At 36.0% G+C, this 15,637-nt stretch overlaps 1 protein-coding gene across 5 annotated transcripts in view; it reads right to left on the reverse strand.

Moving 5' to 3' along the window:
- SERAC1 (serine active site containing 1) overlaps nt 1-15,637 on the reverse strand; it is a 228,164-nt gene that overhangs the window by 206,594 nt on the left and 5,933 nt on the right. For 2 of the 5 annotated variants that reach the window (XM_077149372.1, XM_077149367.1), the window contains 4 exons: nt 14,623-14,829; nt 13,444-13,662; nt 11,012-11,048; nt 9,051-9,098 (listed from right to left, as the gene is read on the reverse strand). The gene's annotated coding sequence lies outside the window, so the exon portion shown is untranslated. The remainder of the gene's footprint in view (nt 1-9,050; nt 9,099-11,011; nt 11,049-13,443; nt 13,663-14,622; nt 14,830-15,637) is intronic. The other 3 variants (XM_077149369.1, XM_077149370.1, XM_077149371.1) reach the window with 3 other exon arrangements.

A 15,637-nucleotide genomic window follows, 5' to 3' on the forward strand; every position in this document is an offset into this window, starting at 1 on the left:
CTTTTAAAGATGTTTTTCACTATTCATGGCCCTTCGTCTTTCCAAATAAATTTGGTAACTGGCTTTCCATTTCTGCAAAGTAGGCTATTAGAATTCTGATTGGGGTTGCATTGAATCTGTAGGTCATTTTTAGGTAGAATTGGCATCTTAACAATATTTAGTTTTCTACTCCATGAACACAGAACATCCTTCCATTTATTTAGGTCTTTTAAAATTTCTTTTTAAAATGTTTTGTAGTTTTCTGTGTACAAGTCCTTCACATCCTTGGTTAAATTTATTCCTAGATAGGTGATTCTTTTAGTTGCTATTATAAATGGAAGTTTTTCTTAATTGCCTCCTCTTATTGCTCATTACTAGTGTATAGAAACACTAGAAGGATTTTATATGTTGATCTTGAACCCACCACTTTGCCAAATTCATTTATTTGCTCTAGTAACTTTGTTGTCAATTTTTGGGAGACTTTCTATAAATAGGATTATGTCACCTTCAAATATTGAAAATTTTACTTCTTTCTTTCCAATTTGGATGACTTTTCTTTCTTTTTTTTTGCCTAATCGCTCTGGTTAGAACTTCCAGTACAATGCTAAATAACAATGGGATAGGTGTCCTTGTCTTGCTCCAGATCTTAGAGGGAATACTTTCCAGTCTTTCAACATTCAGTTTGTTAGCTGTGGGTTTTTCATATGTGCCCTTTATCATGCTGAGGAAGCTTCCTTTTATTCCTATTTTTCTAAGTATTTTTATCAAGAAAGGGTGCTGAATTTTGTCAAATGGTATGTTGCATCAATTGAGATAATCGTAGGGATTTTTCCATTTTTTTGATAATGTGGTAGATTAAATTAACTGATTTTCTTACATTGAACCACCCTTGTATATTTGGGATAAAACTTAATAGAAAAAAAAAAAACTACTTGATCATGATGTAGAATTCTATCGATGTGCTGTTGGATTTGAGTTGCAGGTATTTTGTTGAGAATTTTTGCATCCATATTCATTGAAAAGTTTGGTCTTTAATTTTCTGTTCTTACAGTATCTTTATCTGGCTTTAGTATTACTGGTATCTGGCCTCATAGAATGAGTTAGGTAGTGTTGCCTCTTCTTCAATTTTTTTGAAGAGTTTGGGCAGAATTGGTATTAATTCATTTTGGAATGATTCCACTGTGAAGCCATCTGGTTCTGTGCTTTTCTTTGACAGGACGGTTTTGGTTATTGCTTCAACCTTTTTACTTGTAATTGGTCTGTTGAGGTCTTCTGTATATTCCCATGTCAGTGAAGAAATCCAGGAATTTTCCCATTTCAGCTAGGTTGTCTAATTTGTTGGCATACAGTAGTTCATAGTATTCTCTTATGATCCTTTTTATTTCTGTGGGGTTAGTAGTAATGTCTCCCCCCCACCCCCCGGCCATTTGCTTCTGATTTTATTTATTTGAGTCTTATCTATTGTTTTCTTTGTCAGTATAGCTGTCCATCTTTTCAAAGAAGAAACTTATGGTTTTGTTAATTCTCTCTATTGTTTTTTTTTGTTCTCAATTTCATTTATTTTTGCTCTAATCTTTGTTATTTCTTTTCTTCTGCTTTCTTTGGGATTAGTTTGCTGTTCTTTTTCTTGTTCCTCTAAATGTGCAGTTAGTTCTTTGATTTAAGCTCTTTCTTCTTTTTTAATGTAAGCACTATGACTGTATATTTCCTTCTCAGCACTGCCTTCCCTGCATCCCATAAGTTTTGATATGCTGTGTTCTTGTTTTAATTTGTCTTGAGGTGTTTACTGATTTCCCTTGCAGTTTCTTCTTTAATATACTGGTTGTTCAAGGGAATATTATTTAAGTTCCATATATTTGTGGATTTTCCAGTTCTCTCCCTGTTATTGATTTCCAGTTTTGTTTCATTTTTTGTCAGTGAAGATAGTATAATTTCAATCTTTCTAAGTTTATTAAGACTTGTTTTATGACCCAACATGTGGTCTCTCCAGAAGAATGATCCCTGTGCACTTGAGAAGAATGTATATCCTTTTGTTTGGGGGTGCAATATTCTGTATATATCTGTTAGGTCTATTTTGTGTATCATATTATTCAAATTCTTTGTTTGCTTGCTGATCTTCTGTCTAGATGTTCTCTCTATTGATGAGTAGGGTATGAAGTCTCAAATGTTATTGTAGCGTTCCTTATTGTTCCCTTCAGTTTTGCCAGTGTTAACCTCATGTATTTTGGGGCACAGTGGTTAGGTGCATAAATATTTATGATTGTTATTTCTTCCTGGCATATTGATTCTTTTATTAATATATACTGTCCTTTGTCTCTTATAACAGCTTTTGACTTAAAGTCTATTTTGCACATATTAGTGTGGCTACTCCTGCTCTTTGTTGGTTACTATTTGCCTGGAATATCTTTTTTCCATCCTTTCACTTTCTGACTATTTGTGTCTTTGGGTCTATGCTGAATCTCTGACATATAGTTGGATCATGCTTTTTTATCCATTTTGCCAATCTGTGTGTTTTTATTTTAGAGGTTTTTTGTTTGTTTGTTTGTTTTTGGCATGTGAAGGCTCTGGGAATCGAACCCAGGTCTCCGGCATGACAGATGAGAATTTTAACTGCACTCCCTTTGCACTGGCTGTGATTGGAGAGTTTAATCCATTGACATTCAGTGTTATTACTGTAAAGGTAGTATTTACTTCTGCCATTTTGTCTTTTGGTTTTTACATGTCATCTCTCTCTCTCTCTCTCTTTTTTTTTGTCTTTTTCCATTATTGCAACCTCCTTTTCTGTGTAGTTGCTCTTCTTTTGATGTATCTGACTGAGCCCCCTCTCAGTCACTTTTCTGTATATTTAAAAAATACTTTTGTTATGGTTACCCTTTAAAATATAAAACCATATAAAATATGGCTTATTTTATACAGTCACTATATTTAACCTACTAATTTGAAAAGATGCCATTGTAGTTTCAATAGCATATACCTTCTCTGCTCACATATCACTCTGTTTCTAATATTTTTGTCCCACTTTATATTTTGCACACCTGTTATCAGTAATATGCCTTTTCTTGTTCAACTGTAATCTGATTTTCTATGAATTAATGAGTAGAGTTGTATTTTAAGGATACAGTACTATTGGGTTTTGCACTTACCCTTTTAGTTATCCTTACTGATGATATTCCTTTCTTTACATTACTTCAAGCCTCTCTCTCCTGTCTTTTCCTTTCAGCCTGCAGAACTCCTTTAGTAATTCTTATAGGGCACCTCTTTTGTTGACAGACTCCTTCAGTTTTGGTTTATCTGTGAATATTTTACCTCTTCCTCATTTTTTTAACATAATCATCTGTTTTATTTCAAAACACGTCCGCAGTGCATTGAACACCAATACAGACATGACCACAAAACCTACAGTACTCTCCCAACATGCACTGCTCCAGCATATGACTTGGGATGGATTACTATTTTTCACAGTGAAAAATAATATTATTTTTCACAGTGAAAAATAAATTTTTCACATTTCACAAAGGAAATGACAAGAAAGAAGAAATGGGTGTTATTTCTAACTCCTGTTGGGAGTTTGAATGATGAAACTGAAGAAAATTTAACCCCTTCTCTCAATCAGCTGATTTTGTATCTGGAACCTGGGCTAGTAGATCAGCAGGATTTGGGCAACACAAGGGCATAGTGTTTAAAGTAACATCCACACATTACTACAAAAAAAAAAAGGAAGGATATCATGCCTCACTCATATGGATTAGCTACAATATATGAACTTGGAGGATTGAAGTTGTGAGCACAAGTTATCAGGTTGGGGCTTGTTGTAAAGGTTCCTAGATTGTAAGCTCTTGCAACAGTCACATATATTCAGGATTTGTAACTGTTATTTCTAACTTCTGAGATGCTGAGCTATTTGTGTATAACCAGGTTGTTCCCTGAAACTTTGGGTATTTATGTGACACCTGAGACTCAGAGTTAGAGCTCAAGCTGTGAAAGTCAGTACTACCCTATATAGCAACTGTTAAAAGAATTGAAAAAGTGATCAGATATCACTAGAGATATGAATGAAGCTGATCTGGGTAGAACTAAGGTAAATCAGAATACAGGGTAAAGAATGATATTATCCCTATTTTCAAACTTCAACATCTGTGTGAGACCAAAGGAAGATATGTTTATGGGGTGAAAATTTCATATTTGAGGTAGCACATTCTGTAATTTAACTTGTATGAGCCATTTATTTGAACACCATAAATACATGGAATCTTGAACAGGGCTGAAGATCTTGTTGGTTTATCCAGGTTAGTGTGAGGCCCTGATATATCCCAGGGTAATTTGCACTTTTATCCCAGAGAATAAAATAGTGTTTGCAAAGTCCCCTTAGGGGAGAAAGGAAGAAATATTAAACTCCTCCACCTGGGAAATTCCTGAAATTCTGGCAAATACTGGGGACAACTAATGTAATAGGCAAAGCCTTCGATCGTGGGGCTTGTGCCTATGAAACTTATTCCTGCAAAGGAGAAGCTAAGCTTCCTTATAATTATGCCTATGAATGACCCCCAGAGAACCTCTTTTGTTGTTCAGATGTGGCCTCTCTCTAATCCAACTCAGCAGTGAACTCACTACCCTCCCCTACTACGTCGGACATGACTCCCAAGGGTGTAAATCTCCCTGACAATGTGGGACAGGACTCTGAGTGATGAGCCGGGTCCCAGCATCATGGGATTGAGAAGGTCTTCTTTGCCAAAAGGTAGAAGAGAGAAATGAAATAAAATAAAGTTTCAGTGGCTGAGAGATTTCAAACAGTTGAGAGGTTATCCTGGAGGTTATTCTTATGCATTATAGATATCCCTTTTTAGTTTATGGTATATTAGAGTGGCTAGAGGGAAGTACCTGAAACTGTATAACTGTATTCCAGTAGCCTTGATTCTTGAAGATGACTGTAAAACTTTATAGCTTTTACAATGTGACCAAGTGTTTGTGAAATCTTGTATCTGATGCTTCTTTTATGCAGGGTATGGACAGATGAGCAAAAAAATATGGATAAAAATAGATAAATAATAGGGGGGATAAGGGGTGAAATAAACTGGGTAGATGGAAATACTACTGGTCAATGGAATGGAGGGGTGGGGTGTATGGAATGTATGAGTTTTTTCTTTTTATTTCTTTTTCTGGAATTGATACAAATGTTCTAAAAACTGATCAGGGTGATAAATACACAACTATGTGATGATACTGTGAGCCACTGATTGTACACCATGTATGGACTGTATGTGTGTGAAGATTTGACAATAGAAATATATAAAAATTTATATGAAATGGTAAAAAGTTCCAAATAGCCAATACCATTATGAAAAAAATAACAAAGATGGAAAACTCACAAAAAAATTGGGAGGAACAGGCCGTGCTTTCAACTGATAGTTTACTTTTCCTGTTTTATGAACTCTTACAGTTTTAAAGGACATCACAATTGTTTACAATCTGACTGCATTTGTTCAGGAAAGAGAAAGCTATTGTTCTTCAGGAAGAGAAGGATCTATTGGGATAGTGCTGAATTAGACCTGTGGGTGCCTATATTTAGAACTTTTTAATATGACTCATTTTATGGGATGTCATGGGAATATGTGGGATGTCATAAAGACTTGGAATGTCTTTTTTTTTTTTTTTATAAATTGTCTTTAAATGTAGTTGTTTTCCTAAAATAAATATTGTACAAACTTATTTCCCCCTTCCACTATCTTTCCTCTGAGGCAGAAATTATATGTTATAAACCGGGCAAGTTCTATTAACACTTGAGCCCCTGCACAACTGGTCATCCAGCGGCCTCCTCAGTCTCAAGGGCAAAGATCTCTACATTCTAGAAAAATGCAGCAATCTGAAGGTTTTTTGTCTTAGGGAAGAGAAGTCCATCCCTTATTCACTCTGGATCCCTATTATAGGTGGCAAGCAAAGAGGCAGCTAGGAGCAAATCTTTGAGTCAAGTCGTTGCTGAAGAAGGTGGCAAAGCAGGCCTAGAAGCTGTGTGGTAGCCTTGTTGTGAGAAACAAATGCCTTCTCAAAGTATAGACACTGCCTCTTTCTGAATTAAAATGGATGCCTTTTGTGGGAGATGACTCCCAGAGATGAGTGTGTCCCTGGCACTGTGGAAACAACAATGCCATCCTGACTAAAAGGGGGAAAAGAAGTGTAACAAATAAGGTATCAGCAGCTAAGAGAGTTCAAATAGAGCCAAGAGGCTACTCTAGAGGGCACTCTTGTGCAAGGTTCAGTTAGATATTGCCACCTGTCACAACTTGCCAAATCCCAACCGAAACCTTCCAGCCAATCCTAAAGAACACCTAGGGTATTATACAAGATTCTACAAAGGTTCCATCCACTAGGCTAACTTTCTAGAAACCTATAACCTCCAGTTGGGTCCCTGGACCATATAAGTCCTGAAAGCTAGATGGGGCCAGCCCGTCCAGAACATCAGCTAGTTCCATCTCTCTAAGCCATATACTGACAGCCCTTACAAATATGAAAAAGTTAGAATGGGCATAGCCCAAATATCCCTAAAGAGAAGGAGAAAGACCAAACGTGATGGTGGAGTAATATAGAGAATGTAGGGTTTAACAAGTGAGTATGACTTGCTGAATCATTAAATTGATATTTCTTTTGGTCTCCAATGTCTTAGAGCAGCTAGAAGTAAAAACTTAAAACTGCGGAACTGTAACCCATACCAAACTCTGAAATCTGTTCTACAACTAATTGTTGTGCTGTGCTTTGAAATTTTATCTCATTAGAAAGTAAACTATCAGCTGGAAGTACAGCCTGTTCCTTCCAATTTTTTTCTGTGAGTCTTCCAGCTTTATTATTTTTTTCATTCTGGTATTGGCTATTGGAACTTTTTACCATTTCATGTTTAGTCTTTCTCGTTCTCTTTAGGGACATTTTTCATATTTGCAAGGGGCTATTAATGAAGCCAATGGCTTTAAGATCCCTAAACTGTGATTCCAACCAGAGTTACTGTTGCCAAACCGTTATTCTCAACTGTTGATGGTGCCTCTCCACTCACTTTCCCAGAGTGAGCAGCAACCACATTTGGGTGTTCTGATTTTCTTCTTGGGCATGGATTGTGCTTTCTAGGGTTAGTCATTCCTTGATATGAATGACTGTCACATCCTTTGCCCTTGTTGGTCCTAAAGTTGTCAAGCCAGCAGACTTATCAGGCTCTTCACTGACATCAGAGTCACCATGCTATCTTCCACACCTGGGGTCATCATCTCATCTTCAGGTCAGACTGTACTAGTTCTTTCTGCCAAAATGGAGTATAAAATTGGCACTCTCAATATCTTTCCAGTTGAATTGTTCTCTTTGGGGCTGAGTAGCCAGTTTTTCTTTGAGGGAGGGGTGGGAGAGGAAAAGCTAGGCAGCCCCTGGTCCTTACCTGGATGAGTGGCAGAATGGATACTGGAACACAGGGAGCAAAAGTTCCAGCCCAGTCTTCCTTTGCTAGCAGCTGCTGGAGGGGCTGATTTTTGGGAGGGCTAAATTTGCCATTCTCTCCCTCAGTTTTGAAGAATAGTTTGCCAGATAAAGAATTTTGGGCTGGCGGTTTTTCTCTTTCAGTATCTTAAAGATATCCATACCACTACCTTTTTGCTTCCATAGTTTCTGATGTGAAATCAGCATTTCGTCTTATTGAGGATCTCTTGTATATGACAAATCACTTTTCTCTTGCTGTATTCAGAATTCTCTCTTTTTCCTTGGCATCTGACATTGGGATTAATATGTGTCTCAGAGTAGGTCCATAACGATTCATTCTGTTTGGAGTACGTTGTGCTTTTTGGACATGTATACTTATGTCTTTCATAAGAGTTGGGAAATTTTTGGCCGTTATTTCCTCAAATATTCTTTTTGACCCTTTTCCTTTCTCTTCTCCTTCTGGGACATCCATGACACATATGTTTGTGTGCTTCTTGCTGGCACTGAAGTCCCTGAGACACTGCTCAATGTTTTCTATTCTTTCCTCTATTATTCTTTTGACTGTATGATTTTGATTTTCAATCTTCCTGTCTTCTAGTTCACTGATTCTTTCTTCTCCCTGTTCAAATCTGCTGTAGTAGGCCTTTACTCTATGTTTAATCTCTACTACTGAGCCTTTTGTACCCATAATTTCTGTTGTTTCTTTTTATACTTTCAAACCCTTCTTTATGTTCACACATTGTCTTCTTAATATATTCTCACTCTTTATCCATATTTCCTTAGTCTCCTTGAATTGGTTTAGGAGATTTGTTGGAACATCTTTGATTAGTTGTTCTAACTTTTGAGTTTCCTCTGAAGTTTTAATTTGTTCCCTTGACTGAGCTTTATCTTCCATTTCTTAGTATGGCTTGTCCTTTTTTCTGATGTCTAGGCATCTGAGTATCTTGATGAGTTAATTCAAAAAAAGTTAATTCAAAAAAAGTTAACCCATTTTTTTTGGGGGGGGGGAGGTATTATTGATTGGCTTTGTGTTAAGGCTCTTCTTTGATGCTTGGTATTATTCTTGACCTTTAGAATAGCTCTTCTTCTCCATTAGGGTATCTGGCCCCAAGGAGCCAGATTGGGTTAATTCAGAAAGCTGGGTCACTTCATAAAAGTCTGTTTTGCCTTAAGGTGGTCCAGCTGACTGAAACTGGATTGAGTAAGGGCACAACACTTCTTGCCAGCATTTCTATCATGGTCTCCTCCTCACTCCAGAGGGCCTTTTGTGTGCAGCACTCCTCAGTGGTTCATGTTTTGCCCTGTGTCTCTGTGGACTTAGTTCCCTATGCCAGGATATGCATGGGGTTCTAACTCGCTTCTGTGAGTTGCCCTACAGTCTGTCTGTAGTAGGAGGTACCCAAGCTGTGCTGCCTTTGTGTGTCTCCCAAGCTGTGTGGGGTCAAGTGAGGAAGAGGGAAATGGGTCCTGGATGGAGTTTTTCTACCTGGTATTTTTCTGTTTCTTTGATTCAGTATTTATGGAGTTTTTTCTCCAGTATCTACCATTCTCCAGAGATTTAAGTGGGATTTGTCCTTTTATTCACTAAATCTCTAAGGAGGCTTTTTCGGGGGATATCTTACATCACCATGTTGATGACATCACCATAATACTCTTCATACATAAATTCTCTGTGAAAATATTAAGGAAATAACTTTAACAGAATATTACCCAATGGAGCCCAGCAAAATATAACATTTATAATATATATCATGACCGATTGAAGTTTGGCCCAGGAATACAAGGTTAGTTCAACATTTGAAAACAATCAGTGTAACTCTTGACATTAACAGAATACAGGAGAAAAAACATGCATCAAGTAGATGCATAAAAAGTGGCAAAATTTAATACCCATTCATGATAAAGACTCCACAAACTAGGAAAGTGTGGTTACTTCCTCAATCTGATAAGTGCATATATTTTTAAAAACTAGTTAACATAACATATGATAGCAAAAGACTGAATGCTTTCCCTTTAAAATTGGGAAGAGGATAAGATCATCCATTTTTAACCATTTCCATTCAATATCAAACTGAAAGTTTTAGTGCATTAAGTCAAGAAACAGAAATAATAGCTATGCAGATTGCAAAAAAGAAATATACCTATCATATTCGAGACCACTTGTTTGTGCCTGTGAAAACCCTAATAAATCTAAAAAATTAATAATTAATAATTGAATTTCAAAAAATCATATGATACTAGATCAATAAACAAAAATCAACTTTTTAACTACATACTAACAGTGAAAAATTAGAAAATGAAAAATTTTAAATATACAGTAGCCTTAAAAATATCAAATACTTGGGGAATATATATAGATAGCTCCAAATGAATTTTGACCAGAGTCATCAATTCAGTGGGGAAAGGAAACTCTTTTAAAGTAGTGGTTTTGAAACTACTGGAGACCCTTATTAAAAACAACTTTGTTTCCCTCACTCCAGACACAAAACTTAATATGAGGTGGATTATTGACCTAAACTTAATAGCTTTTAGTATAAGGTTTCTAGAAGAGCATATTGGAGAATATCTTCACAACCTTAGGGAAGATACTAGTTATAAAATAGAAAGTCAATAAATGGAATATCAAAATGAACATTTCTTCTAATCAACAGGTACCATTTAAAAAATGAACAAGCATTCCACAGCATGGGAAAAATATTTGTAACACATGTATCTGATAAATGACTCATATGCAGAATCTAAGGAGTATTCCCACAACGAACAAAAAAGCAAATAAACCCAAATTTTAAATGAGCGAAAGACTTGAATAAACACTTCATGAAAGAAAATATTCAATTTTTCTATGAATGATGCTCAACATCACTAATCATTGGAGAAGTGCAAATTAAAATCACAACGTGATTCCATTTCATGCTCCCTAGAATGGATAAAATAAAATAGACTGAGACCATCCCATGTTGAAGAGGAAGTGGTGCAACTAGGACTCTCATACATTACTGGTTGAAGTGTAAATTGGCACAACCACTTTGGAGAACTATTTGACAGTTTCTTATAAAGTAAAGCAATCATGTGTTCTGTGACCCAGAAATTCTTCTCTTAGGTATTTACACAGGAGAAGTGAAAGCGTATGTCCACAAAAGACATGTATGGTAATGTACATAGCAGTATTATTCATAATAGCAAAAAACTGGAAACATCTCAAATATTTGTCAGCAGGACAATGGATAAACAATGTGAAATAGCATTTGGCAATTAACAAGGACTAAATTACTGAAACAGTAAGATGGACACATCTCAAAAATTTATATTAAGTGAAAGAAGCCAGATACAAAAGAATACATACTGTATGATTCCATGTTTATGAAATCCCAAAGTAGAGAAAAATTATTTATTAGTAATGGAAGTTAGAACTAGGGGAATAAGAGGAGGCAGGTTTGACTATAATGGGGCATGAGGGAACTTTCTGGTTGGAAGAAATAGACTATTTCTTATTTTAGGTAGTGTTTGTATCGATATACACATCTGCTTAGTCATTCAACTGAGCACTTTGATTTTTTTTCATTTTATTGTATGTTAATCATACCTCAAAAACTTTCAAAAGATCAGTTCCTGGTGCCTGCCTATGTGAAAAAAAAAAAAAAGATCAGTTCAACATCATAACACTCAAGAAGCTTTTAAATACACATTGTGACATTTTCTGCTTACTCCAAGTTTGTGACAACATAGCATAGTAAAGCTCAATGACAGCAGGGTTCAAATCCTGAGTCTGCCGTTTACTAGCCTATGACACTGGACAAATTATTTCTCATTTCTGAACCTCTGTTTCCTCACCTATAAAATGAGGAAGTTAGTATCTCCCTCATATAGTTGTTGTGAGGATTAAATGAGCGGTTGTACTTAAGCCCTCAGAATAGCACCTGACAGGTCATAAACCCTATGCAAATGTTAACCAAACTCTCAATGTAATAATGATCAATTATAAGCTAAATGAAAGAAATAATAGTGCATTTTAAAAAAAAAAGCACTCAGTGTGAACTCTTTCCTCCATCCTAAGAAGGAATTAGTGGTTTATTGAATATGTGACACTCTGCTACATCGATTAAAAATTTGAATCTTCTTGGGGAAGTCTTACAATATGGTACTGAGTAAGTTATTCCACTAGGAGGAGCTCTGACCAAGAGTTTTGAAAGCACAGACACACGCTATTCCTGCTTTGGGAATCCAGAACTTTCATGAGCTGGAATGTGTCCTTCCTTTGCTCCCTGTCTTATCAGTGAAATAAAATGCTGCTATAAACTGTAATTTTTCTCCTCGGAATCAGTACATTGGAATAAATGAACTTGGTCTGGATTTCAGACTTAATTTCCAGTAGAGAAAGAATGCATTTGACTTGTACTGACAAAAGAATATAGTTTCCTAGTTTATAAATTTCTACATTTGAGGATGACAGTCTCTTTAAAATTTTTCCTTCTTCTTTTGAGACCACTGTGTAGAAGGATTTACAAAGGTTTTCTTGACTTCATACTTGTTTTACTATATTAAAACAAAATTGACAAACAAAAAAGAAATCCACACACAGACCCTGGAGATCCACGTCCACATCAGCAAGAGCCATTTTAAAAAGTTTAATCACTACATGGAAAAGATGGATCTTCTGGACTAAAATGAATATTTTACAACTCAACTCCAATATCTTAATATATGAACCACGTATGTAGCTTTATTCCTCAAGCTCACTGCATGGTGCTGACATTATGAGTTTGTACATTTTGTCATTTATCTCATGGTTGCTTTGAAGAGCTTGATTTAAAATCAAGTCAATGAAAGAGAACATGTCTCACTAATTTCATGTTGCTAGGCAACTAGTCTACTTCTCCACTGCTTTGCTTCTATTATTTAGGAGATTTGGAAAGATTAAGAGAAAGTACGTAACACCTAAAACAGATAGATTAGATAGATAGATAAATAGATTATAGCTAGAAAGATATATTTCTCTTTTCTAAATCACTTCTAGGAAAACTATCCAATCTGTAGATTCAGGTTGTCCTATTTCTCAAGCCAACTTCCTGTTCTATCTTTCAGTCTTATTAAGAGAAATGGAATTTACATTCAGAAGTCTACCATAGATAAACGAGTGTCAATGTATATTTTCTCTCTCATCCTGTGAATTTTTTTCATGTAAAATCTAAGTTATTTGGGAAGTTAATATCAAAGAAAAATTTTTTTTCTGATTGTCATACCAACTGGAATTCATCATTGTCTCTCTGTGTGTGTTAAGGGTTGCAAGGCCAGAATTCTAGAAGTGATAATTTCCTATAGGATACCTTGCCTGTAATTTTAGGTAAACAATTAGACAGATTCCTTTGGTGTGTGATCTGAAAACCATTTTGAAATACGGATTTTTCATCTCTTATTTTTCCTTCTTAAATTAATAATTTAAAATCCAAAAAATATTGCCTGCCATGTGGGAGACCTGGGTTCAATTCCCTGCCCATGCACCCCCGTAAAAAAAAAAACAACTAAAAATATTACTCATTATTAAAATGGCTAAATATAGAATCCTTAACTAGATAGCTGATCACTTTATTAAAAATATCAAGATGAAGCTAGTCCAACCACCTCTCCAAGTTTGAACTTTCCACACTCCTGCCACGTAGTTGCCTAACCTATTCTTTATTAACTCCAGGAAAACACACTACCTTTTGAGGCAACTTTATCCAGTTCTTATTTTCTTAAAATATACGGAAATAAATCCTAGTTAATGTGTGAAACCTTCTCCACAATGTTCAGTGTTATTTTATTCCAAATATCATAGCCTTCATAAAAACATTTAATTCATCCATCCATTCAATTATGAAGCCGGGCATTCAATTATGAATGGATGGGTGAATTAAATGAATTAAATATTCATCAAACATTTAATCACTATCTGCCACTAGTCCCTGGGCATGGTGATACAACAGTAAATATGAAACTTGTTCTTTTTTCTCCTAATGTCAAAAACTTTTCTGATACCTGCTTAGAGCTTGAAGATTTCAAGATTGCTTAGCATCTATGTCAACATTACATGCAAATTTCAGAGCTTAACAAATGAAACGTTATTTTGTACTCCGTTAGCAGTCCCATGTAGGTATTCCTTGTTGGCTGTCTGCCCTCCACCTGAGCAGATTCAGAAACCCAGGTCTTTCCATCTGATGGCTCAATTCCATGGAGATTCAAGTCCTCTGCATCTAGCTGGCAGACAGGGAAAGAGAGAGGGGGAGAAGCACACCAATGTCTTAACTGCCTTGGCCAGATGTGACATACATCACTTCCTCACCTGTCCATCACAAGCTTCAGTTACATGGTCTTACGTAGCTGGAAGGGAGGCTGGGAAATGTAGTTCCTGGCTGGGCAGAGGCTTCTAGATACAACTCTTATCATATGGCAGGGCTTAATGGTGGACACATTATCCATCTGCTACAACATCCAAAACTCTTGTATTAATTTTGAGCCATATGGTTACCCTAATGTAGATAATTATTTCTGGGGCTACTTGTTTTCTTCTGTATCTAATACTTTAAAAGTTCTCTTATCTTTCAGAGACCCTCTTTCTCTATTTTCTTATATAACAAATAGTATTTACACGTCTAATAAGTGATCCTCTTTGGAACAATGCTTAATTACAAAGGTACGACTTGATATTTATATTCCAGCGGTCCTACTGGCAAACATCACCTTAAGGCTTTGAACTAGAATTACCATTTACAAAATCTAAGCTTTTTACTGAGTCAAACTGAAAATGGCTAACATTTACATAAAGGTTAACAATTTTTTAAAATAGAAATTACAATGGCTTAAGTACATAGCCTTAATCAGAAGGTTTACTTTCCTAACTGTATGTGTTCCAGTATATTTCCATGATGTTTTGTCTGTTTTTTGACATCTACTTTTAGAATGCTAATGATTTCTGTTAACTTCGCGAGTGGCAGCTTTCTCACATTTTATTCTCTATCTCTTTTTATATTTTTTCTTGGAGCTTCAGTATCTTCACTTGCTCAATAGTGTCATTGATCCTCAAAGACCTGAAAACATAAAGATGGATGGCAAGGGCACTGAGGCCCTCAGAGCTGAGTATAAATTAAAACAGCTAGGAAGATTCTGTCAGCAAGAGAAAATCCAATCCTAAATCGTTTAAGCAATAAAGAGACTTACCATCTGAGAACAAGGAGTTTCAAAATAGCGAAGGTGTATAGAATAGACACCAGAGCTGCTACTTCTGTTCTGCTCTCTGCAGTGTGTCGACTGGGTCCTCTCTTGGTCACAAGATGGCAGTAGCAGCCCCAGGCATCACCTCCTCATCCAGCACAGTAGTTCTCAAAACTTTCCCTCTCAGGACACCCATTGGAGACCCTAAAGAGCCTTTTTAAAAAATGTGGTTATGTCTATGGATATTTACCATTTTATAAATTAAAACCAACATTTAAAAAATGCTTTTTTATTAATTCATTTAAAATAATCATAAACCTAGTACATGTTAACACAAACAGTACATTTTAATGGAAAAAAACCTCCCTATATTTTCCAAAAAAAAGTACATTTAATGAGAAGAGTGACATTATTTTATATTTTCACAAATCTCTTTAATGCCCGGCTTAATAGAAAACAAATGTGTTATCTTATCTGCTTCTGAATTCAACCTGTTGTAGTGTCACGTATCACATGTTGCCTCTGTAAAAGTCCAGTGTGTGTTCAGAAGAGAAGGAGAGAGAAAAAGGCAAATAATGTCTTAGATTATTATGAAAACCATTTGACCTCACAGACCTCTGAAAGGAGGGTCCTAAGTCTCTTTTAAGAGCTAAGAAACGGTTTCCAATAGATTTCCCTAGCAAGCTGCTCCTTAAGTTTCATTGACTGGTACTGGATAAATTGCCTATTTCTAAAAATAAGAGAACAGAACTGTCAGATTAGTTTATATCAATGGCTCTCTAACTTTCAGTGTGCATCAGAATTACCTGCAGGGAGTGTTAAAACACAGATTGCTGGGCTTCAACATCAGTGTTTCAGATTCAGTAAGTTCAGGGTGTAGCCCAAGAATTTGTCTTTCTAACAATTCCCAGAGGAAGGTGCTGCTAGAGGGGAGCCTCACTTTAAGAACCTCTGACTTAGACCAGTTAGGGACTAATGGTGTGGCCAGGTTTTCCTGCACACACAGCTATGAGGAGGGGAG

This window comes from Tamandua tetradactyla, chromosome 2 (genome assembly GCF_023851605.1).
Source record: "Tamandua tetradactyla isolate mTamTet1 chromosome 2, mTamTet1.pri, whole genome shotgun sequence".
NCBI classification, from domain to species: Eukaryota; Metazoa; Chordata; class Mammalia; order Pilosa; family Myrmecophagidae; genus Tamandua; species Tamandua tetradactyla.